A 26,840-nucleotide genomic window follows, 5' to 3' on the forward strand; every position below is an offset into this window, starting at 1 on the left:
AGCCCGGCAGATGGGGCGCGGAGCGCAGCCCGGCCCGCTCTGCTGGGGACCGGCTCTGCAAGCCGGGCGCTTCCCATCCAGCGGGATCGCTGCCCAGGCAGCGAACGGGAAGAGCCTCCCGTGCCAGGGCACTGCCCAGGAAACCCAGCCTGCAGCCCGGCGGGAAGCTGGCGGGTTGGAAGGAGAACTTTGCGCCTGCTGGAGGCAGAGAAACCCTGGCTGGATCAGAAGCGCAAAGCGACCCCGGCCCCCCTCTCCCAAGCTAGCCCCCGCCGCGAAGGCTGGTGGCTTTAACCCCCCTGCAGCTGTAGCCGTCGGAGACCAACAGGTGGGACGCTACCTTCTTCGCTCGTTTGGTTTTCCTCCTGAGGCACAAGGGTAACGTTTCTGGAGCTCCCGGGGAAGGTGGCACAGCCCGTCTTCAAGCTCTCAGCCGAGCGCTCCTGGCTTGTGGAGTGGAAGCGCTGGATGCTGAACGGTGTGTGGTTCAAAGAGCCCAGAGCATTCCCATCCTCAGACCAAAAAAAAAAAAACAAAAAAAACCCACACACACACCCAAAAACACCCTAGTGGCGGGACTCTGTCCTTCCCTGCCTCCCTCTCCGCGCCTTGCAGAGAGCCTGAATGACGTTCCCAGCTTCTGCTGAGTTTGAGGTCATTTTAAAGGAGTGACATTCCGCTCACACAAGGAACACAACGACATCCACTGGTAGTTTATCAATAGGATGGGGAGGGGGGGAAACCAGGCAAAGCATCTAATTCAGAGAGAGGGGAGAGGAGCGCGTTGGGAGGGGGCAGGGGGCGACGGAGCAGACAGAAGGAATCGGGGAGAGCAGACTCTTTACTGCACATCGGCTATTTGAAAGCAAAGTTTTACAGCGCAGCAAAGACGAACCTTAGGCAAAGGAAGAGAGGAGCCGAGGCAGGGGGAGGGGTTTGCCGTTCCCACCCACTGCAATGGCAGCAGGATCGGGCCCTGCTCTCTTCCTTTGACTGTAGTAAGGACCTTCCTCGTGCTCTCCCTTGGGAAGTGCTGGTGTGTGTGTGTGGGGGGGGTCCTCAGGCACAAACTCTGCTCTCGGTTACTCTATCGGCTCCGCAGGGGTTGTACTGGGGGTCCTGAAGGGATCTGGCCGTCAGCCTTTAGCTCCTCGTTAGGTCCTTACTGTTATTTACCTCTCTGCCCTCTGTCCGCGGGGCGAAGGGTTTTGTGTCATGCCAGGCACGGGGTGTAAAGACAAAGTCAGAGCAGAGCTTTCTGCAAGTCTGTTCGGGAAGCTATTGGGAAGGAGCAGCTGCGCCTGTTCAGAGGGAGCCGGGGAAATCATGTCTAAATAAACAAGCAGGTGCTGGGAGGGGGACTGCGCTGGTGTCTGAGGTTGAGAAAAGCCTTGGCACGCTGCTGAGTCGGTGGAAAGAGGAGTCTAGAGAAAGTTAGAGCAGAATCGGTACCCATCAGCTTCAGTGAACACAGGATCGGGACCCTTTCCACCCAGGGTTCGGTCCCGCTCTTCGGGCTCAGACAGAACGTCCATGGGCTGCTCCGGCCTCTCCCTGGGCGTTTTGCCCCAGGAAAGAGTGCAGGATCGGGCCCCTACAGCTGTGCTCTCAAGGACAACTCTTATGCAAGGCCCTACGGGGCACTCCGTGGTTATACTGGGCGAGCCGGCACGAATTGGTCACTCTCGAGGCAGAGAACAGAGGCAAATCTACCCCGCCGGGGTTAGTCAGAGCGTTTGGGAGAAGACAGGGACCCTACGATAGGATCCATCCAGGTTTATAGAGCTGGAAATGTCCGCAGGCCCTAGCAGAGCACCGGAGCCCCCCCGAGACCTGGGCAGCCTCACGGGTTCCCGTCTCAGGTATATTCTCCGGGGAACACATTGTCCGGGGGAAATAAAAAAACACCTACAAGGAAATTGTATGTGGGCGGGGGGCGGGGGGACGGGACTTTTTAAACTGCATAAAAGAAGTTCCCAGCGACTGTTGGGGCGATGGGTCCTGGCAGGACAGGGCCTCTTAGCCGCCTGCCGGGAAGATGTCAGAAAGGGGCGCAGATTTCAACACCCTCCCCCGCAAGACTGCTTTCCGAAACCCTGCTATTCACTTTATTCCCCCCCTCCCCCGAATCAGAGAGCTCCTTCCACCCCAATCGCTTTATATACACACCCACACACACATTGTATACACACACACAGTACACACAACACACACACATTGTATACACACACAGTACACACACACATTGTATACACACACAGTACACACAACACACACACGTTGTACACACACACAGTACACACAACACACACATTGTATACACACACAGTACACACAACACACACACATTGTATACGCACACAGTACACACAACACACACACATTGTATACACACACAGTGCATACTACACACAGTGTACACACACACGTCTACACAGTACACACTACACAGACACACACACTGCACACACATATTGTACACACACGTACCCAGGCGCGCTGTATAAAGTTCAGCGTATTTGTGCCGTTAGGGTACTTTCCATGGTGAAGGTCACTTCGCTGAACTTGCCAAGGATTCACTATTATGACCAGGGCCACCCCAGTTATGAGGGCCCCTGCAGGCTGGCTCTTCCCCAAGAAGCCCCTTTTAAGCCAGTTGTGGGTGCGCGAACAATGGGCGCTTATTGTATTTGGTAGCGCAACGTCTGCTCCTGCCCCCCTCGCTCACCCCCAAACTCCTCTGGACTCCAATTCCCCTTGCGCCGGGTGTTTTGGTGAATTGTTACCTCGCTTCAGAACAGCTAGGAGCGCTAATCATGCTGCATTAGCAAATGCAAGGGCTCCCGTCGGGCATGGGAGGGAAAAGGTCCAAATCAACCACTTGTTTGCATCCCGGGGATGAATTACAGCGTGTTTGGGCTTCAGCTAGACACCTGGAAATGCTTCTTGGGACGTTCATTTCCACCGACAAGTCACACCCTGCGTGGAAGAAGCTCCCTGCTCAGCCCTGTCTTCCCGACTGTCTGTAAAAACACAGCCGAGCCCCCTCCGTCAACCCGTAGCCCTTTCTTCCAGCTAAGGCTGCATCTCATGCTTGCTCTCGAGTGCGCAAATGAAAGGAAGCCCCCAGACTCCGCATCGGATTCCTTATCACCTGTGCTCCGGCTTTGGTAGTTCCTCACTAATTAGACCCACTGGATTATGTTACAGTGTAGATTATACAATAGAGGTGTCTATAATTAACAAGTTATCATGAATAACTAGCAAATAATCATACTTCATAGCTTCATCCTGAAAGAGTGAAACATATCTATATTCTGAATGAACCTATGAACGTGTCACTAATATTGATATGGTGTGTGTATTGTGAGCAGTGTTTCACTCTTTCTTACTGAAACTCCCAGCTCTTAGGACACTGATTACAGGTAAAGGAAAAGCCATCAATAATTTAAGAATAAACCGAAGAATAAATCAAAATGAGATCAGGGGACTGGCCCGGGTGACTTTCTATGGAATACCAAGATTTTGGATAGAATGGTTGTGCCTTTACCCACCCCCCTCCCATCCAGGATCACAGAAGATAGCTTGTGGGGGGGGGGGTGCCAAACTGCCTGAGTTGTCGCTAAACAGTGCACACTAGATAGCCTCTGTCCTCAGCTCACAGCACTGGGCCCCGGCAGGTAAAAGTTATTTTGTCCGTTAAAAGCGTGGCGGCCCCTTTAAAATCTTTCACATCAAACTCTTTCTAAAAGGCACGCGTGTCATTTTTTTGTCGGTTGTTCTCGTGGGCTGAATTCCCTCCGGTCTCAGTCCAACTTGGGGCCGCATCAGAAGACTAATTCCCCCCCACACGCCGCCCAGTTTCTCTGCCAGGCGGATCTACTAACTCCGGAAAGACACGGAGACTTGTTCAAAGTTAGTGGGCCGAGCTATTCTCGCGTGTTCCCAGCGGCTCTCGCTAGTTCACACTAGCTGCGTTCGACTCCATGGGGGTGTTCACCCTCAACGGGTTGTTTCCTCTCCCTGAACCCAAGGTGTCATTCCCGTGTGCGTGGGAACAAGCCCATTCTCCGGGAGCACGCCAGTACTCGAATCCGGACTGCTAGGGTTCTGTTCTAAAGCGTGTAGACAAGGATCAGACGCCTTTCGGGGGGTGAATCAGACATGATTTTGCAGAGGCTCACTGACATACCCAGCACATTCCCCACACCATGCCACCGGCCAATACAAGAGGTGAGATATTGCTAGACCTAAACGCTGCCAGGCACCAGGAAAGTCCGATCCAAAGCCACTGAGTCCATGGCAGCCTCCCTTCTCTGGGGCTCTGAGCATCCCCAGGAGATGGCTCCCTGCTGGATAGATGCACTGGGTGGGAGGGGTGTCCGCAGGCCGGGTGCTGTGCCCAGCGCTCTAGGCTGGTGGGCTTAGCTGTGCACCGCCAGGATGCCCTCAGTGGGTGCGGGGCTGGCACAGCTTTCCGCCCCATTGCCAACCCCAGCGCCCTGCCCTGTTTACCGTCCCCCACCCCCGCCTGCGTTCCGCCGAGCCCCTTGATTAAAAGGGCAGTTCTATTTCTCCAACGGAGGTGCCCTTTCTGCGCGGGCTCCCTATGCATTTGTCACTCAATCTCCTGGGCTCTGGCGCTCCGCAAGCTGCCCCCTGTCTCTGCAAACCGCCGCGGTGACAAGCATTGCTCGGGGGATGGAAAGCGACGCGAATAGCCGCCTCTTCCCCTCCCCCCGCCCCTCTCCCTCTTTGAATTCCTTGCCACCGAGCTGAATAAAAGGGGTTGTTGTAAATTGAATTAGGGCCTGATTAATCTGCTCCCGCTCCTGCTCAGCCCAGCGGGGCGTCTTTGGCAGTGCAACCGCTCTCCCTGCAGGGCAGCCGGGCTCCGGCAGCCTGAGCGCAGCTTCCCTCCGGCCCCCGGCCCCCAGCCCTCTCCCCCTTGACAGCCCTGCTGCTGGATGGATTTGTTAACTCTTCGCCGTGAAACAGCCCGAAAGCCTCCCCCCCGGGCGCTCTTACAGCTCCATCTCCCCAGGCAGCGCCAAGGCAGGATTACAGGAGCCTCATTAAAAACCACGTTAACCCAGGACTCGGAATCGCCACGGGAGTTAGAGAGATTTGCCTGTCCCACACCCCACCCCCGCTCCCCGCACATACACCGAGGCAGGGGTGCAAGCCATGTTCCTGGCGCCCCCAAAGCCATGGCTCTAGGGACAGGCTCCCCCTTTATATGGAGCACATTTCAGGGTCCCCGGGGAGCTGGCTCAGGGAGAGGGGCTGGGGTGCGGGGTTACACTGTCCTCTCTGCAACCACCCCTTTGTTCAAAGCATTTTCCAAAGCAACCGGAGGGTGGGGATGGCTTCAGGTCCGACGCATCCTGCTGCTTCGAGGGGAAAACTGAGCAAAACGTGGGGGAGGAAGAAGTGGCGTAGGTGGGTGCGAACCGAACACCTCCAAATCTCCTTTCCACTTTGGAGGTGACTTCTCAGGGAGACCCACCCGAGGCTCCCTGCTCTCTGGGTTTCTCCCCCAGGGAAAGGAGCTTGTTTTAAAATTATATTTTTAAGCGCAGGGAAGTTTGAGGCTCCCCTCCCCCGAACGATGCGGTCTGACTGATCCTTTTCTAGTCCGTGAAACTGACACCCAGGCCAGCGGCTTGGTCGCGGGCTAGGGGGAGGAGGGGCTGGGCGGTGGGTTTGATGTTAAAATGATAGGTTGCGCAGCGTGGAAGCTGCGGGGTTGCTCCGATTTGTTTTCTTAGCTCTGGTCCAATGACACCTTCACACTCAGTCAAAAGCCGAGCTAGAATTTAAAATACAAACTAGACCCTCCGACCCATCCCCTCCTGTTTTCTTTGATTGATTTCCCAAGTTAGTAGAGACTCCGGTTTCAAAAGTCTCGTTTGAGTCTTTCAAAAGTCTCCAGTCGGTCTAGTTAAGGGGTCCCGATGCAGTGAAAAGTGTGGCTAGACACTGGGAGATATTACATGCGTAATCGTGTTTCTGCAGCGTATTACATATAACTTTACACGTGTATGAATATTATATATGTGAGTATCAGAGAGTGTATTTACAAAAACCAGGCCTCTTTCGCCCTCTTTACCATCAAAGTAATTTTAAAAAATCATACGAAATGTCACACAATTACACCGGGACCACCGTCTAATTTAACGATTAGGAACACCCTGCAGTCAGTGTAAACCAGGATTGAGTTAGCAAGAAGTATGTCCCAGCGAGGTCAGCGGGAGGTGCATTTTTCAACTGAGGGGCTTTGCAGACAACGTCAACCTGAGAGTGGAGATCGACCCTTTAATAAAAGCCGACCACTGGAAGCTGCATTTATTGATTAATCTTGTCCTGGATTTATTTATGTCTATTTGTTCATGCTCGGTCGGCAACGACCGTGTAAATGTCAAAGTTTCTAGCCGCTTGTTCGCATCGTTTTACGTCGCTGTGGCTTTATCGATTTGATCCGGTACAAATCGCTTTCTCTGGAATAAAATCTTATTCTTAGATTTAAAAGTGCAGCGATGACAAAAAAACAAATCTAAAATAGTTCGAAGTGAACTCGAGAGGCCCTGGGGCGCCGCAGGTTTAAACGAATTCGCTTGGCTGGCCTTTCGATAACGGGGGTGACTTGGGAACCGACGCGGAGGAGCGGTGGCTGTTTACGCGATTCCTGTGCTTTGTTCACATGCTCGGTGACTGCTGATCGTGCTAGTCGGTTTCGCTCTCCAGGGAATTTTTTAAAAGACGGTTTTGCTGCAGTTTAGCAAATGCAATATATTTTAATCTATTCTGTCTTCAATAACTATCTAATGCCCATTAAGATGAGTGGGGGGGGGATCACTTGCCATCTATGGAAACAGCGGGCCCTTCGTGACAAACTGAAGTCCCATTGCCGGATCTCAAGGGAGTTTTGCCTGAGGGCCCGATCCTTCAAATCCTAACCCAAGTGACTAGTCCTTGCTCATGCCATGGATTGCAGAGAGAAAGAAAGAGACTCCTCCGACAGCTTTTCAGCCGGCTACGGCTTTGCCGGATCAGGACCTTCAGGATGCGGCCCTATTTAATTAGCCTCTTTTTGTATTAAAAAAAAAGGCGACGCACCCAGGGGCCCGATCCGGCAGTTCACCTAGGACCGCGTGGGAAAGCGCCGCTCAGGTGGGCACTTTCTGATGCAAAATTCCTCCTGGTAACATGAGTGAGCGCTCGGGTGGGCGCTGGAGCGGGACCCCCGGCGAGGGCTGGGGAAAGTGAGTGCGGGGCGGGCTACCCCTAAGACCTCTCCCGTTAGCCCGGGCGGGGCGGGGGGGTCAGGTATAGCTACCCCGCGCATTCCCGCCGGCCTCGCTCGGTGCAGCCCAGAGTTCAGACAGCTCATCGCTGGAGTCAGCACAAAAGGGTCCCTGTTTCGTTGGCCACTCGTCCAGTGGTGGCCGGCTGCAGCTCACACCCGTCCCCTTTGGATCAGCCCCGCCACGGGTACGGGAGCGGACCCAGAGGCAGATGCTCCCACACGCGGTTTGGGATAGCTACGCAAAGACCCTCCCAGAGAGGTTGTTAGAAAGCTCAGAGATTTGTGCTTAGGAAAGGAAAGGGGTAAAGTGACTGGGAGGGGGTGTGTGTGTCGGCGGGGGAGTGGTGTGGGTGAGTGGTACTGAAGGAAGGAGAAACAGAGAGATTTCCTTTGTTAGACAGCAGGAAGAAGTTTTCTTTTTTAACCCCCGCCCGTGTAACGTTAGACCCCAGCGCTCCGGATTCATTCAGTATAAAAATCCATAACAACTGCATTCAGTGACACCCAAGTGCCGAAGTCTGGCGGTACAAGGCCGACAGGACCCAGCCCTTGGTTCCACACCGAATGCAGCACCGTCTTGTGGTATTTCTCTAATTTAGTTAAATAAGTGGCAGGAGAATTTAAGAGAATTGTACGGGTATCAGAGTGAAATCTGCCGGGTGGGGTATCAGTAGGGACGGCGGATTCTAACTTCTACTTCCTCTGTAGCAAACACTGTAAATGGGAGACCTTTGCATAACACATTCCTATTCATTATACTACAGCTCGTCTTTTAAATGCCCAGCGAGGGATTTCTTAGGCCAGACAACTCACAGCAAGTATTTCTTCAGTTGTCTTCAACTGTAGCATATGTTTCTAGCTAAACTACTCCAGATCAAGTTGCTGTTGTTTGAAAAATGGTTGTTTATGAACCTGATCCATGAAACAAACCATTTGACATGAATGATTAACGCTCTCCTTTTGCCTCCTTCAAACCAAACCCACAGGAATACAGCGCCAAGCTGACAGCCATGAACAAGGACAAGGTACAGTATCAGAGGGGTAGCCCTTAGTCTGTATGAGCAAAAACAGCAAGGAGTCCTTGTGGCACCTTAGAGACTAACACATTTATTTGGGGCTATAAACCACTTCATCAGATGCCTACTGTATTTTTCACTCCATGCATCTGATGAAGTGGGTTTTAGCCCAGGAAAGCTTATGCCCAAATAAATTTGTTAGTCTCTAAGGTGCCATAAGGTACAGTGTGTCACATTTGGCTGAAGACAACTATTTCTCTTCTGCTACTGAATATTCCTCCTGAATCAGATGGCAAAATGCATGACTTGACTGCCTGTATCTCTGCCCTGGTTTCCAGAGGGAATCCCAGTTCATTATTTAAATATAGCCTGACAAAGGCTTTGGGACAACTTTGTGCTGGTAAAACAATGGGAGGTGAATGGAAAGGAGCAGAATGTGGGAATGTCAGGACTTGTTGATGTGTGCTTGCATGCTTGTTTTTCCCCCTCCTCTCCATGAAAAGGGTCTGATTTTCACATCATCTGGATACTTTTAGCTCTCCACAGCAATGGGATGAACTGGGCTGACCTTCCTGGAGGTTTGCTTAGGGACAGAACAATGTTTGTCTTGTCCAAACACTATGAATTACTCAGTGCTCCATGACCAGCCCCACAATCAACTGATACAAATAACATGCACAATTAGGGGAACCCTTTTGGAAGAGGGAAAACAATATATAATAATAAAGTGCAGTGAAAGAGAGAGGCAGGCTTAATCCAGCCGCTATGGCTGGGCTGAGAATGGGGTGTCTGTGTTTATAGCAGTGTACACAGACAAGTGAGTTTGTGAGTACCTGCTAATACATGCTTTATGGCTGGGGTTTTAAAGGAGTTGGGTGGCCAAATCCCTGTTAATTTCATCTGCTCTTTGGAAATCCAAGACATATGTGGGAGTCTCTTGCTCAGAAGAAAATATCGGATGAAATCTTGGCCCTACTGTAGTCAATGGCAAAATGTTCACTGACATCAATAGGGCCAAGATTTCACCCAGAATGGAGTGACACATTATTCTCATCAGATGGCCTAATAACCCACCAGTGGCAGAGGAGGGAGATCCACTTCTGGGTTATGGAGGGTCACCAGTGAGGAGCAAGGATAAATAACGTATCCAGATCTAACCCACTGTACACTTTGTTTACATGGCACCATTTTGACCTTTTCCTCTTAGTGGGCTGGGAATAGAGCTGGGTGAAGATTTTTTGGTGAATAGTAAATGTGCTGAAAAAAGCATTCTGAGGGCACTGCAGCTATTCATGAATTTGGGCCAAACTCAGCAAACAGTTGTGGCTGAAAACCCTCCCTGACAACAACAATTTTTGAAATATCAAAATGATTCATTTTGAAAAAAAAAAATCAAAATGAATTTCAAAATGAAGTGTTAATTCAAAATGATATTTTCAGAATGAAAAGTGTCATTTTGATTGCACATTTCTTTTCACAATATCATTTCAAATCGACAATCAGAATGTTTTATTTTGATCCATTCACCCTGTTGTTTTTTGGTTTTTGGTTTTTCATTTCAATCAGAAAAAACAGGGCAAAATCAGTTTTTTTCAAAATGAACAGATTTTTTTATTTCACCTTCTGAACCAAAAAATCAATTATTTGCTTAGCTCATTTGGGAACAATCTGAGTTTTTAGTTGCAGCATCTGGTGCCCCAAGAAGGAGGAATAATATGGGAAACAGGATGCTTTGGAGTGTCTGAATACATAAATGACATTTTGGTTGTTTTTTCCTTCTTGTGGGATTTTTTAAAAATTAAATAGCTCCCAGGATTCAAGGAAGGCTTTTGACTCTCCAGGGGGTGGGGTCTTCCATCTCCCAGTGGTGGTTAGAAGTGACAAAACAAGGTAGAAAATGTTTAGATATGGTTATTTTACAACTATAGACTTATATACACTGGGCCGCAATTCATTGTTAACCAAAGGCACCTAAAACAGTACTTCCTAGATGCATAGATTCATTGATTCCAAGGCCAGAAGTGACCACTGTGGTCATCTAGTCTGACCTCCTGCATCACACAGGCCATAGATAATTCTGGAATAATTCCTTTTGAACCAGACTGTATCTTTAACAAAAAACAAAACCCAGTCTTGATTTAAAATCTCCAGTGACAGAGAATGCACCATGACCATTGGCAAATTGTTCCAATGGTTAACGACCCTCCCTTATGCATATGCAGTGGTGACAGCCATCTGACAAACTGCATCTACCATTTACCTGTGACTCCTTCCTCTTCACTCTGCCTATGAATCCCGGGCTTCTCAAATGTTTTCAGAGGGTACCACATCCTAAAAGAGATTGCCTCATAGACACTTTCCCCGCCAATTCACCATCACACAACAGCCCTGTGGCAACTACAGAAACGAGTTTCATGGAAATGTCTTATCAAGAAAGGATTTAATGTATTTTCAGTTTCTTTTAATGTGATTTAGAGTCCGGAAACAACCGTGTGACACACAAGCTGTCCAAGTATCCATTTTAGGATTTTATACCACTGTTCATCACAGTATATGAGGCTCACATTGTAAAGGTATTTAGACACCTAACTCCCATTCAGTGGGAGCTAGATATCTAAATAGCTTTTAGGATCTGGCCTCAGTGCCTAGGGTGGGATCCACAAGAGTATTTAGGATCCTAGACCTCAGACTTAAGTGCACAAGTCCCAGTTTGGGACCCATTGTTACCCGCAGAATTCCCGCTGAACCCTGCAGGTGCCTAAACTCATTCAGCACCCAAGTTTTTCAGAGTAAAAATTCCCTCTGCACCTAGGATTCTGCCCCTGGACCTGTGCACTGCTGCCTCCCTGTGGTTGTCCGGGCACCTATCTCCCACCTGACCCCTAGAGCAATTCACAAACTGGGGGAAAGATAGGAGTTCAGCTGCTTAAGTTGCTTGCAGGGCCTGACCCCGTAGGCATGGAGAGAAGCTGCTTACTAGATTGGGTTCCATTCAAAACCCAGGAGGAGGAAGAGTTGCCCACCTTATAATTTTCAGCCCAGTGCTTAGAGCACTCCCCTGGGATGTGGGAGACCCAGGTTCAGGTCTCCCCGCTATGCTGAAGAGGAAGAGTGCGCCAACGCTGGTCTATAGGATATACTGATGTGTGGCTCCCTCACTCTCTTCTGTTGAAGTCATTGTACTGAGGATAAATAATGAAAAATTGAAGCAGGGAGGCTGGCTGTGGGGTCTTCCATCTCCCAGGTGGTCTCATAACCACTGGATTACCCATTATGTCTCTCTTGGGCCCAGTGACTATTTTAGTATTTATCCACAGTGGAATAGTCACTGGGTGAGAGTGTCTGAGATCAGCCCCCTGCTCCAGCCACTCTTTCATTATGCATTCACGGTGCAACAGCTTCAACAGGAGAGACTGAGGAATCCCCACATCGCAATATCCCGCAGCTGAGTAGCTAGAGAATGCTTGACGGAGACCCTTGTCCAAAGTCTCTCTCCCCTTCTGACAGAAAGGGGGGAATTCAACTTGAATCTCACACACTGAGAGGAGTGCTTGAACCACGGGGCTAAAAGTTATAAGATGAGCACTGACACCACTACCACCATCTCCTCCTCCATTTGGTGCGGAGCGAGGCGGGCGCCTAACTTATGCCACACAAAGTCAGCTTCTCCCAAATGTGGGATGTCCTATCCAAAGCCAGAATGGACTGTGTAGTGAGTCAGAGTGGCCTCCCTCCAAGCCTGACAGTGAGGGACCACTACACAGCCCTGGTGGGTGGAACCGAACCAGCCCCGCCCCTGCCGAAGTGCACAGGCAGGACAGGAAGTATAGAGAGGTCCCCACAGCTCAGTTGGGGCCAACTTAGGGAACGAGGCAGACATCTCAAGCCCTCTGCAGGACTCCAGACTAGGCCCCGAGCCGCCCCACACCCTGCCACCGGACAAGAGGAGTTACTGGGACTGCCATCAGCCATCTGCCCAGAAGCCACTAAGGGTGTGTGGCCCATGAAGCCGTGCCAACGGACTGCAGTAGGAAGTAGCCCAGGAGAACCAGATGTTAGTCAGGTTTGTGCTGTCGCAGTACAAATCAGTGTGTTTCGGTGGGACCCACCCTCCACTGTTAGGGCCCTGGGCTGGGACTCCCTGCCACCTACCCCACCCCCAGGTTGGCTGCCTACTCACCCCAGGCTGGAAGACCTGTGCCTTGTCTGTGGCCTGCCCCAACCAGGAGGCTGTGGGCCCCTAGACTGTGATTGCTGTCTGCTCCAGCCCGAAGGCTGATGCTAAAGACTGCTTGCTGCTCTACCCCGCCCAGAGGGTCAGAGCCCCAGACTAGTACTTGCTGTCTGCCCCAGCCAGGAGGCCTTTGGCAAAAGACTGCTCCTGTCTCTGCCCCGCTCAGAGGGCCAGAGCTATAAATGGTGAATTGCTGTCTGCCCCTGCCAAGAGGCTTGGGCTAGAGACTGCTTGGCCCCACCCAGAGAGCCGGAGCCTCTAGAGCATCAATTGGCTGTTTGCTGTCTGATGCGATAAGGCAGAGTGGCCTACCTCCAAGCCTGACAGTGAGGGACCACTACAGACTACATTACATTTGCACATCTGGTAATACTCATCCATCCAATATGGGCTAATATATCTCATGAAATGCTGGGGTTAGAAATGGGTCCTTGATTTTACAGATGAGCTGGGGCTGCCCCTTTCTAATGGGATACAGCACTTGTTTCTAGCTTTGGAGATTATGAAATAGCAACTCTGAAGGGCTGGGAATTTCAAAACAGCATAAAGGATTTGTACACTTAGTTCCCATTAATTTAAATGGGAACTGGGCATCTAAATCTCTTGGGTGGCTTTGGAAATCTCAGACTAAACCTGCAACAAGACTGTGTATTGGAAATAGAGCTGTTCACAAATTTACAGGTTTCAACAAAAATGAGGAGGGGGGAATTCAATGAACTATTTCACTGATAATTTCCTTCATTTTTTTTTGCCAGCTCTAGTATCGGTCAGAAATTACTGAACATTTCAAAATTTTGATGAGGAAAATTTGCTATGGCTTTTTGGTGGAAACCACCTTTACTTTTATTAAAAAGCTACTTTGAAGACTGAAGTGGTTTCAGTTGAATTTTTAGCACAAAGGCAGCCTGGCTCTAGAAAGGAAGGATATTAATTTTAGGCCACAGTTTAACAACGTAGGAAAATAAAAGATATAAAAGACTGCAAAGTGACTGCAGGGGAGACTTATAAGTCAACATAGACCTCTCATCTTAGATATGTTTCTTCAAATGAAGACACAGAGAATATCAAAGGGGGTAACACCACAGATAAGGTGGCAAACACTACAGGCTGAGAAGGACTTTAGGGAGTTGATTATGGAGAAGATGAGGTCAGCAACACATGAGGAAGGAATGGATAAATTTGGGAATTTTATGGCAACAAATATATTGGAAAGTGCTAAACAAATAGTGGGTGAATCAAAAGGAAAAACCTTTATTAAAAAATAAACTTGGTGGTGGAGTGAAAAAGTACAAGAAGTGATAAAAGATAAGAGAAAAAAGTTTAAACTCTGGCAAAGGAGTAGGAGCAAAGGAGACCTGGGGGAATACAAGGCAGTGAAGAAATTGGCCAGGAATGTAGTTGAGAAAGCAAAGGTCTTTGAAGAACTTTATGCTAGACTTGGAAGAAAGAAAGGGGAAAAAGATGCATATAGACTGGTGAAAGCATGGGACAGAAGTACTAAATATATAAAGGAAGTAAAGTTCATCAAAGATGAAACTGGTATTGTGTTGACTGATGAGTCGTATAAAAGATCAATGGAAAAGGTATTCTGAACTGCTTTTAAATGAAGAAAACCCAGGAGAGCAATGCAACTTCAAAGTGATTAATTTAGATCTAGTGGAGCCTATCACGCCAGATAAAGTGGCAAACGCTGTGAAAGAAAATGAAAAATAATAAGGTCCTAAGCTCAGATGGAATCCCTAAGAAAAAGCTTGGAATAGAAGGCATCCATCTCCTGAGATCCCTGTTCAATTCAATCATGAGGTGGGAAAAGATACCAAATGTGTCAAGGAAAAGTATCTTGGAGCCAATATACAAGGAAAAAGGTGATGCTGCTGGCAATGGTACAAATTATAGACGTATAAAGCTGATGAGTCATGCAATGAAATTGTGGAAGAGAGTCATCTATAAGAGACCAAGAAGGGAAGTAAATATTAGTGCAAATCAATATGGCTTCATGCCAGGAAGGAAGGTTGACAATAGATGCTGTTTTTGCCCTGAGGCAGCTAGTAGAAAAAATTAGCGAGAAAAGGAAAAATATTCACATGGTGTTGGTTGATCTGGAAAAGGTCTTTGACCAGGTTTCAAGAGAACTCATATGGTGGGGTCTGAGGGAGAAAATGGTACCAGAACTTTATGTGTGGCTCTTTCAAGCCATGTATATAGGTGCAACATTAATAGTCAGAACCTCTGGTGGTGAAACAGATGAACTATGGGTAAAAGGTCAGAGTGCACCAGAGATCAGCACCAAGCCCTTTCTGGTTTATCCTTGTTCTGAATACCCACGCAAGCAACGTATGGATGGAGGCAGCTTGGTACATGCTGTTTGCAGATGCTGTCATTCTATGCAGTGAGGGAAAATATAGTTTCAAAGAGGATCTTGATAAATGGAGAAATGTGTTGGAGAGACATGGGCTCAAAATACGCAAAGGAAAAACAGAGTATTATGATATGTAATTTCAATATTGTGAACACTGAAGAATTATCCTTGAAATTAGATGTGCAAACAATACTGAAAACGCAGTTTGAGGTATCTGGGTTCCAGAATCCAGGAAAATGGAGGATGAAATTAGAGCTGGGATAAAAAATTCCTGGCTCAAATGGAGAGAGATAAGTGGTGTGCTACATGACAGGAAGATACCATTAAGATTAAAAAAGAAAGTCTAGAAAACAGTGGTCTGTTCAGTTTTAATGTATGGTGCTGAGTGCTGGGCAACAAAGAAGAAATGTGAGCAAAAGATCTGTTCCACAGAAACGCAACAATTGAGAAGGATGAGTCGTGCAAGCAAGAAAGACCATGCGAGGAATGTGTGTATTAGAGACATGATCAAAGTAACACCCACAACTGAAAAAATGAGAGAGGGCAGGCTCAGATGGTCAGTCATGGAAAGCTCAGTCCTGACAACTAAGTGGATAAGAAAGTCCAATAGACAGAAGGAAAGTCCAACTCTGAAGGAAAAAGTCAGAGAGGCCGTCCCCAGAAGAAGTGGTGGGATGTCATAAAGGCAGATACATTAGCATGTAGTGCCATAGAGGATACGTTTCTGAGCAGAGCACTTTGGAGGGAGAGGGCTCGCAGAGTAGACCCCATTTGATGGGACTAACTCAAGGAAGAAGAAGAATTTAACAAAGTAGATAAGCACTTGGCTGACTTTAAGCAAGTCAGTCCCGCTCACTCCAATGGGACTACTCACATGCTTAAAATGAACAAGTGCTAAATACTTTGCTGAATTGGAGCCATAGTAACCAAATCATATTATCATTTTAATTGCCTCAGCATTTTGAAAATAATCTTCCTGTAAAACATGGAAATCCATGACACTGTGGCATGATTTTCTCTTTTCCCCAGTCTAGGTCCCACCCTAAAAAGCAGCTAACCTGCAAAAACGTATTTCCATCCACACATCAGCCTGCCCTGCTGCTACAGTTGTAGACAGATGTTAAAGTGGCCAGGTCATATGTGAGCAGCAGGCTGATGAGCCCATTGCAATGGTACAGGAAGGGTGCCAGCTTGTAAGAGTTCTCAAGTTGAAAGCCCTTTGTGCAAGGAGATATGGTTTATTTGCTGCTTTCAACTTCTTAGTGAAAAGGTGCATTCCCCTGTGGCAGCATCTTTGTCTACCCCTTGGACTGGTCTGTGCAGAGAATTATGACCTGTTTGCTCATTTGGTACCTGTACTGCTTGCACTGGAATCAATGAGAGCTTTATGATTGATTTCAATGAAGATCTAGTCTGCGATGCTGGACCTGATCTCCATGCTCTCCATCAATGCCTAAGGTCCAGATCCTGCAGAAACTTATGCACATGCTTAGTTTTACACATTGTGAGTAGTGCTATTGATATTAATGGGGCTACTCCCAGTGCAAAACATTGAGCACATGTGCAAGTCTCTGTAGGATCGGTGCCTGAGTCAAGGAATCAGAATGAGGCCCATAGTGACAGGCAGTGTTTAGTTTTGTATGGTTCTCAAGCTGCTTCCCTACACAGTTTGAAATCAGGATTCTCCACCCTCATGGTGCACTGGTTTTGTTTTATACTTACATGAACAAGGATGTGTGAAGAATGCCTGGTGTGTATGCATAGTTATTTGGTTAACACTGTACTTAGGCTTGGAAGGATTCAGTTTTTATCTGTAAATGTCGATTGACTTCACCATGCACACACACTGATGAAAAAATATTTCCATCCATAATAATTGAAATTTACAGATAGGCAAAGTAAGAAAAGTGCTGCTTGAGAATTGATTAGGGTTTGATTTAAGGCCATTTACTTTGTGTATTTTGATGTATGATGTTGACAAATTAGTGTTTTAGCAGTTATAAAACTTTAACATTTTGAATCTCAGCATCTAGTGTCATAAAATAAGAATGGTAAAACCCATAATTTCGCACAACTATGAAAATTAAATTGATAAAAATGTTAAAAATGCTTAAAAGTGAAAATAGACACGATCCATCAAAGTTATATAAAAAAATATCGAATTCTGCCCATCCTGACTTTACTATATAGATTGAGGAGCGGTGGCTGAGTTGTTAAGGTTCTTGACTACAGTTGTGAGTTGGACGATCTCACACTCAAAGGCTTTCTCCAGTTCACCCAGCTGCAAAACAAGTGCCTGATCCATTAGGTTAGAGACACGAGAGGTGGTCAGATGTGATGCTGGCCAAAACACTCCCTTGTGTGTCGATGGCTATGGACACTGATGCACCTGTGTCAGCCTCGTGAACCATCTGTAGCTTGAAGCAAACTTTGACTTTGATATAAGGTGGGCATTTATAGGCCCTAGTTCAGCAAAGTAGTTAAGCACATGCCTAACTTTAAGCATGTGAGTAGTCGCAGTAAAATCAATGGAATTACTCACATGCTTAAAGTTAGGTATGTGTTTAAATACCTTGCTGAATGGAGCCATAATTACCCCAAAACGGAATGCAATTAATTGCTGTTCTTATATACTAGGTTTCATTAACTGAAAATTTGATACTCACCTTGTAGAACCTTTCTCAGATGCATTTCTCTAATCCACACACTTTATGATCCTTACAAAAAAACCCAGGCAGTCTCTAAACATCTGTCAATAAAGATTTACTAGTAGAGGTGCCATAGCAGTGAGGGCTCATACTTCTAAAATTTTGTTATTTTTACAATATACTGTACTATGCTTATAAGGGCCTTATAGTGGATGGCCATAAACCATGCTGAACAATTGTCAAAATAAGTGGAAAAAGTACATCTGGTGATGCATTAGTCTTGATTTTTACAGTATTTGCTAACTTGCTTGGTAATTCACAGTAGTCAATAATTTGTAACAGTCTTGTCATTAGTCTGAATTAGTAAGAGTCTCCTATTATATATTATTGGGTGCATTCACTTCTTGAATGCCTCTGGCGGCTGCATGCAGTATTACAGGCCTTTTCCTGCTCCCGGCACCCCTGTAGGTTATCAGCCTCACTTATAGATTCATAGATACTAAGGTCAGAAGGGACCATTATGACCTCCTGCACAACGCAGGCCACAGAATTTCATCCACCCACCCCTGCGAAAAACCTCTCACCTACGTCTGAGCTACTGAAGTCTTCAAATTGTGGTTTGAAGACTTCAAGGAGCAGAGAATCCTCCAGCAAGTGACCTGTGCCCCATGATACAGAGGAAGGCGAAAAACCTCCAGGGCCTCTTCCAATCCGCCCTGGAGGAAAATTCCTTCCCGACCCCAGATATGGCAATCAGCTAAACCCTGAGCATATGGGCAAGAGTCACCAGCCAGATACTACAGAAAATTCTTTCCTGGGTAACTCAGATCCCACCCCATCTAATATCCCATCACTGGCCATTGGACCTATTTACCATGAATATTTAATTACCAAAACCATGTTATCCCATCATACCATCTCCTCCATAAACTTATGAAGTTTAATCTTAAAGCCAGATAGATCTTTTGCCCCCACTGCTTCCCTTGGAAGGCTATTCCAAAACTTCACTCCTCTGATGGTTAGAAACCTTCGTCTAATTTCAAGTCTAAACTTCCTGGTGGCCAGTTTATATCCATTTGTTCTTGACAGGAGTGGCATAGCCGGGTCATACAATCAAAGTGAATCCCTTCAGGGGTAGCAAAACTGCAACAAACCTATCTGCCCTCACTAGGGTCTTCAGCCCCAGCTCTGGGCCCTTTAAATTCAGACCTCCACTTAGGCTTTCAAACGAGACTTGTGCACTTCTCCGGGCCAAGTCCTATATTTTTACCCATTCCTTCTAGATTTTAAGATCTCTGGGGCAGGAACTAGCTTGACATTGGAGTACAGAGCAGCACAGACTACACTGATCAGATTGGAGAGGTGATAAATAGGAGTAACATTTCCTTACATATATAAAACTCCCATTTCATTGACTATTTTGAATGAGTAAGGCTGAGCGGGATTGGGCCTTTTAATAAGGTGCGTGCACACACATTCAACATATAAAATGCTCAGATTTAACTCACAAGGAGAGAAATCTCCAGCCATGTATGTTGCTTGGGGCATGATGTGTCCACTAGCCAGGTTTTTTTTAAAATGATCTAGAGATGATCACAATGGTCCCTTCTGGGTTTATACTCTGTGAATCTGTAACGCCAATTCAGTATCCAAAATAATGAGTTTAAATGGCAAAAACAAAGCTGCAGTCTCTACAGAGATACCCCATGGCATACAAAGACTCCAGTGCCAATGAATAATTGAAATTTGCTAGGGCTTCAGTGTCACTCCCTAATCTTAAATTATAGAATGATAGAAACGTAGGGCACGAAGGGACCTTGAGAGATCATCTAGTCCAGCCCCCTGTGCTGAGGACAGAACCGAGTAAACTTAGGCCATGCCTGACAGGTGTTTGTCCAACCTCTTGTTAAAAACCCCCAGTGACCCCACAATCTCCCTTGGAAGTCTATTCCAGAGCTTAATAAACCTTATTGTTAGAAAGTTTTTCCCTAATATCTACCCTACATCTCCCTTGCTGCAGATTAAGCGCTTTACTTTTTAACCTACCTTCAGTGGACATGGAGAACAATTGATCACCTTCCTCTTTAGAACAGCCCCTTTAGCATATTTGAAGACTGTTATCAGGTCCCATCTCAGTCTTCTTTTCTCAAGGATAAACATGACCACTTATTTTAACCTTTCTCCATACGTCAGGTTTTCAAAACCTTTTATCATTTCTGTTGCCCTCCTCTGGACTCTCTCCAATTTTTCCACATCTTGCCTAAAGTATGATGCCCCAAACTGGACACAGTACTCCAGCTGAGGCCTCAACAGTGCCAAATAGAGAGGGACAATTACTTCATGTGTCTTATGTACAGCACTATCAGTTAATTGACCCCAGTGTATTAGAGTTTTTTGCAACTGTATCATATTGTTGGCTCCTATTTAATTTATGATATACTATAACCTCCCGATCCTTTTCAGCAGTTATTCCCCATTTTGGAGTTCTGCCTTTGATTTTTCCTTCTCAAGGGTAGTACTTTGCACTTGTTTTTACTGAATTTCATTTTTATTGCTTTCAGACCAATTTTCCAATTTGTCAACATCTTTTTGTTTCTAACCCTGTCCCCCAAAGAGCTTGCAGCCCCTCCCAGCTTGGTCTCATTTGCAAATTTTATAAGCAATACTCTCCACTCCAATATCCAAGTCATTCAAGAAAATGTTGAATAATAGCAGACCCAGGGCAGGCCCTTGCAGGTCCCCACAAGATACACCCTCAGTGTTTGATAGTGAACCACTGACCATGGTTTTTGGCCAGCTGTGTACCCACCTTATAATAATTTCATCTAGACCAGTGGTTCTCAAACTTTTGTAGTGGTGACCCCTTTCACCCAGCAAGCCTCTGACTGCGACCCCCACCCCCATAAATTAAAACCACCTTTTTTATATTTAGCACTATTATAAATGCTGGAGGCAAAGCAGGGCTTGGGGTGGAGGCTGACAGCTCACGACCTCCCTGAGGGGTCATGACTCCCAGTTTGAGAACCCCTGATCTAGACCACATTCCCTAGTTTGCTTATGAGAATGTCATATGGGACATACAAATCAAGACATAGCACATCTACTGCTTTCCCCTGTTCACTGGGCCCGTAACCTTGTAAAAGAAAGAAATTAGCTTGGTTTGGCATGATTTGTTCTTGACACATCCATGTTGGTTATTGCTTACTACCCTATTTTCCTCTAAGTGCTTACAAATTGAATATTTAATAGTATTTTTCCAGTACCTTTCTAGGTATTAAAGTTACGCTGACTGGTCTATAATTCCTGAGGTCCTCTTTGTTCTCCTTTTTAAAGACAGATGCTATGTTTGCCCTTCTCCAGTCCTCTAGGACCTCACCCGTCTTCCAGGAGTTCTCAAAGACAACTACTAATAGTTTCAAGATTTCTTTGCTTAGTTCCTTAAGAACCCTAGGGTTAATATCATCAGACCCTGCCGACTTGAATACATCTAACTTATCTAAACTCTTTAACCTATTCTGGCTTGTGTTCCTTCACCTGTGTTGTTAATATTGTGTTGAGTATCTGGTCACCATTAACCTTTTTTCCCCCAATCAAAATAGGAATTAAACACCTCAGCTTTCTCAATGTCATCCATTATTAGCTGTTCTTCCCCACTAAGTAGTGGATCTACACCAGCCTTCATCTTTCTCTTGCTCGTAATGCATTTATAGAACCTCTTTGTATTGCCTTTTATATCCCTTGCTACTTGTAACTCATTTTGTACCTTAGCCTTTCTGCTTTTGTCCCACATATGCTTGAACTATTTTTTTTGTACTCATGCTTAGTAATGTGTCCATGTTTTCACTTTTTGTAGGACTTCTTTTTGATTTTCAGGTCATTAAAAAGTTCTTGATGTAAGCATATTGGCCTCTTAGGCTCTGTCTACACTGCAGTTAAAAACCCGTGGCTGGCCCAAGCCAGCTGACTCAGGCGCATAGGGCTCGGGCTAAGGGGCTCTTTAATTGTGGTGCCCCTTAGCCAGAATCCTGCAAGCCAGACTCAGCTGGCATGGGCTAGCTGCAGGTGTCTAATTGCAGTGGAGACACACCCTTACTGTTCTTCCTTTCTTTGCTTTGCACTGGGATAGCTTTCCATTATGCCTTAAATATGGTCTCTTTGAGAAACTGCCAGTTCGCCTGAACTGCTTTTTCCCTTCGATTTTCTTCCCATGGGACCTTACCTACCAGTTCTCTGAGCTGTTAAAGTCTGCCAACATGAATACATCTAATTATCTAAATAGTCCTTCACCTGTTCTTTTATGTGCTTTCCTGAAAGAAAAAGGAATACTAGGGAGAAGGCGTCCTACATAAGCCAGTGATATTGGGTCTGGAACTGCGGAATGAAATAAGAGTTGTTGCTGTTCTGACTGCATATGGTTATGTTCTAATCTCAGTCGTCAAGCCCTGATCAAAAAGAAAAAGGAATTGATGAATCTCAGATGGGAAATGCTTATTATCACCATCATCATTATAATCAAGGATAAGATATAACTACATGCAACATGTCTGTGAGCCTGGTGACATACATGGCAGCACTTTAAATGGACATTAAACCTCCTGAGGATATATCAGCTCATGGTTATTAACTGTTATTTATTAATTAATATAATGTCAAATTAACCTTGCGCTGAAATATTTTTCAATGGGCTAATGTCAAATTAAATCACTAATCAGCAACACAGGCAGCAGGTAGCAACATATTATCACTGATTACTAAGATAAAATATTTTCCCAGCTGAGATTCATAAATTCCTTTTTCTTTGCAATCAATTTGTTATAAAAAGAAGTCTAGAAGAAGAAGAAACTGCAGCAGCGGCAGTATAGGACACAATAAAAGCAGAATCTATTGTGTTGGTATATTCACACAGAAACTTTAAGATGCCTCACTACCATCACGAGACCCCTTTTGTCCCCACGTTTCCTCTCCCCTTTAAGGCTGCGGGATCCCCCCCCTTAGGGAGCAGGCCCTGGACACAGGAAGCATCAGGCAAGGCGCTACGCTACCATATGGCTGTGCAGCCCACCAGGAGGGAAGCTGCCTGCCTGAAAAGCCGTCGGCTCCGGGGCTCGCAGAGGGGGCTGGGGGCCAAGCCTGTCACGGGGGCCATGTGTCCAGCTGACTGCGGGGAGGAGCGGACGGGGCTGCCGGTCGATGGGAGGGAAGATGGGTTAGCGGAGGGGGATTAACGGCGACTCTCCTTGCGCCGCATGGAGCCCGCAACCCGGGGGAAGGCCCCAGGAAGAGATCCCGGAGCTCGGGCCGGCCTGGGCTGAGCGAGAGGGCCCCGGAGCGCGGCGCCCTGGCTCGGCTGGAGGTGGACACGTGCTGCGGGCGCAGCCGGAGCTCCGAGCAGCCTCCTGGCCGGGGCAAGCTGGCGCTGTCCGCTCGGAGAAAACCCGCGATCCCTGATGCCCTCGGGGCCTTTGGAGCCCGGGCCGCGGCTTTGCAATGCTGGTCCGCGCTGCAGGGCACCCCCCGGACCGCCCTGGGGCGCGCGGCGCGTTGGCTGGAGAAGGAGCCGGTCCCTGCAGCTCTAGCGTTAATGTCCTGCGCAGATTTCTGCCGGGTGTGAAGAAACCATCCGCTGCCAAGAGCTAGGGGGAAAGGGCCGGTGGCGTGAAACCCGGCCAGCAAACAAACGGCGGCGACTATTGGCTTTAAAAGCCCCAACGCTGGGGTTGGGTTGCTATGGAACAACATAACCACAAGATGCAAACGAATCCGACGGGATCTTAATTTGGGCGATTTAAATTATAAACTGCTAATGCAGGGAAGAGGGTTTCATTGAGTAACTTTCAGAGAGAAAAACATATAGCAAATGAATATATATATTCATTTGTGTATATATATATATAGAGAGAGAGAGATCTAATTGATTAGTTTTCAGAGGGATATACCATTAAAAATACACGGATATATATTTATATTCAGAAAGGGAAATTCAGTCAGCTAGAGAGAGGGATCGGGCGGATAGATAGATAATTCTGACTGATACAGAAGGCTGAATTTCCATCGGTGGATCTATTTAATGTTTTCCTTAATTCGTTAAAGGCTCTGAGGACACGGCATGCCCGCTAAGCAGAAAGTGTTTGTGGAATCGCTTGCAAGGGAAGAATTTACTACGTAAGAAAAGTGTTTGTCATGTCACGGCAGCGTTTTCTTTTGAACCGAGGGGATTCTTTTAACCTCTTTCTTGTCGCCGTGCGCGAAGCGGGGATTGATCAAAACGGCCCTATTTGATCATTTGAAATCTCGCCCCCGTTTGGGTGGTGGTTTGTTTTTTTTTAAGTTGAGCAAACTGCAACGCCTGCCGCAGAGCCCGTGAGGCCATGGTGCGTGCCCTCCGATGGGTTTCTTCCCCCCTTTCTCGTGAATCTCGGGAAAGAAATAGCGAATTGTGCACTTAAAACTGAGTACTTTTTCTCAGGCTCGCCTTCAAACACTTGTTGCCCTTGCCTGCACAGGGGTATGGGGACTGGGCGAAACCTGCTGCATTTTTTCCAGTTGTGCCCGCTCCCGCTCCCCGGAAAAAGTTCGCATCATTCATCTGCCTTGCAAAAATTCCTCTGTGGGGAGGAAACAATGGGTGATAGCATAAGATAGCTCTACGAGTTCCTTTTATCCATGACCATCCTTGCATCTGGCTTTTTGGTAACCGCCCTTGCTCATGTCTACCCGAGAGAGGCTGTAAAAGAATCTCCCCTGTCTAGACCAGACTGGGCTTTTGGGGCGGTTGCAAACCGAAAACTCTCACTTCGAGCTAAATTTCACCGTTGCCTCTCAGCCTTCCAGAACCTTTTCCTAAAGGTACCGGTTCAGACCTCTCCAGAATTAGATCCAACGTAAAACCCATTGATCTCGCTCCAGTCCATTTCTTCTCTCTAACGGGAGCTGCTGCCTGCTCGGTCCGTTTCAGGGCTAAATATGATTCCCCACAGGAGCCTGTACACGGGGTTATATCACCCCCCCCCACACACACAGCGACACACAAAGTATTAAAAAGAATCCTGAAAATCTGAACATTATAAAGCGGCGTCTAGGGGAGTTCTGCCTCCGCGGAAACTCTCCTGAAGTTAACGGGATCCGATTCTGCTCCCAGTAAAGTCAATGAGGAGTTTTGCCAGGCTTATGAAGTGCAGAAAACGACGGCCCTGCCGAGAGATATGGAAGTTTGATCGCTCTCAGAGTTTAAGGGCAAATGAATATGTTCTACTGCTCTGATACTGTGATCATTTTGTGGGGACTCAATTTTAGATCCTGCCCCTGTCACCTCGGATTTGAGGCCAGGGTGCGTCGGAGGTGAAAGGAGTGGAAGGGGGGGGAGGGGGAACTCGATGTAATGTATTTAAATCGCAACTTTTAATAAAATCTACACTATTTCAAAAGTCAAATAACTTTCAATGTTTGCATTCTTTACAGCTTTTTTCTTCTATTTTTAGCAATAAACTATTATTTTCACATCTGTTTGCAAACTATATTTCTTTTTATTTTTAGGGGAGGAGAACACGATAAAATTTTCCCCTCTAAAAAAAAATAATTTTAAAGTTTTTTTTTCCTCCCCCAAGTAATTGTAAGTTTTATGGAAATCCAAAGAAGACCCCAGTTTGAAATAATCAGGAGCGATTTATTCCTATAGAGTGACAGTTCTTTTGAACAGTAACCGAATGGCATTTTCTGTCTTTCTGAAAGCTTTTCTTCCAGATTTTGTTCAGATTAGGCTGGGGAGATGAATGCAGGCATTATCCAGCCCAGTAGCTATTCTGAAATGCCAAATTAATTACCAAGGGCTGAATCAAGGCGATGGGGACTGGAAAGAGGGGCGGCGAGGTAGGGGGAACAGTTTTAGGTGTGAAAATATCGGTGTAATATCTTAAATGCAGATAATAGATTGAAAACGCGGACATTCTGACTGGGGTGATAGTGGGGAAAGGGTAGGAATTCTGTTTGGTTCGGCATTGCGGGGGAATTCTCTAAAACCCAGGCCCCTCCAGCCACTTGGTGACTTGCTTTAAATTATTGTTTCCTGTCGCTCAGAAATCAACACACTTTTATAAAGCAGCGATGACCTTTCAGATTTCAGGTGGAAAATGATGTCAGAGGGAAATAACAGCGGCTTGCACTAATAATTTAGTGAACACGATTAGCAGTGGGGTGGGGGTGAGGAGTTAGAAGGAGTTTGATAAATTGTTTTTGGCAACAAAAAGAGAGGAAAAAGAGAGGAAAAAAGAGCTGAAAGAAAGGGGGTAAAGACACCAAACTTCAAACTCAAGGACACTGAATCTCATGACCCAGATATTCACCAGGCTTTGCTTTTATGTCCTCCAGGGCCAGGAGGAGTTTATGCCTGACTTTCCAAACCCGTCGTTTATTTTGTCTCCTTTCTCACAATAGTAAACAAGCCCCCACGAAAAGACACGGGACTTTTTCTGCCTGAACGATACAAACAATTATCTAGACCCCAGTCTGTATGGAAAACGATAGAGCGGACACACAGATACACACGCACAAAGTTTAGCCCACAGGAGAGTCAAACAAGAGAAAGCAGAACGAGAAGCAGGAGCACTGTCATCCTATTATACATCAAATAAAAGGCACTGGATCTCCTCCAGGCAGACTGCAGCCGGCTCTTACCTTCTGAGAGACAGCCCAGTGCTGGAGGAAGTATTAGTGTATTCCGCTATTTAGGTCTCACAATCAGGGAATGATCAAGAGTTTGGGGAGCACGTCCCCTTTAAGATGCTCTTCCAAAATAGCCCACCACGTGGTGTCTAGCCGACTCTCCTCCTTGCAAAGCAGTCCTCTACCTGCAGAGAAGCCCCCAGAGCTGCAAAGGAGACACAGTGAGCTAAGGAGTGGGAACAAGGCTCTGAATGGGCAGGCTGTGTCGCTGAAGTTTGTACCATGTCTGCTGTGGCATTTTGCCTTCGGCTGAGCCATTGGGGAGGGAGACTGTTAGGGATTTCATGCTTCTGTGAGCTCCAAAGGGCTAAATCAGGGAACCCTTGCACATCCAAAAAATGATCAACCAGTTGATTCTCTTGGGCCAGTTTTGTTTTCAATGAAAAGATAAAGGAGGAGGGAGGGAGAGTGTGCGTGTGTGTGGGGGGGTGTTGTTCCAAAAACTTCCCAGCGCACAAACATACCTGGCATGGTTTGCATTGCCCAGTGCCGAAGGTTACAAAAATACCACAGAGAATGGGTGGAAGAATAGAATGCATGATTTAAAACTCTCCTC

General features: G+C 46.8%; 1 protein-coding gene across 2 annotated transcripts in view; it reads right to left on the minus strand.

Annotated features, from left to right (window-relative positions):
- The window catches only part of NTN1 (netrin 1), a 237,321-nt gene extending 210,883 nt beyond the window's left edge, over positions 1-26,438 (minus strand). The window contains exon 1 of one of the 2 annotated variants that reach the window (XM_084647598.1): positions 26,237-26,438. The gene's annotated coding sequence lies outside the window, so the exon portion shown is untranslated. Of the gene's footprint in view, positions 1-340; positions 500-26,236 lie in introns of those variants that run through there. The other variant, XM_084647597.1, reaches the window with a different exon arrangement.
- Positions 26,439-26,840: the final 402 nt, after the last annotated feature.

The sequence above is a fragment of the Lepidochelys olivacea genome (assembly GCF_965140295.1).
Source record: "Lepidochelys olivacea isolate rLepOli2 genome assembly, chromosome: 14".
NCBI classification, from domain to species: Eukaryota; Metazoa; Chordata; order Testudines; family Cheloniidae; genus Lepidochelys; species Lepidochelys olivacea.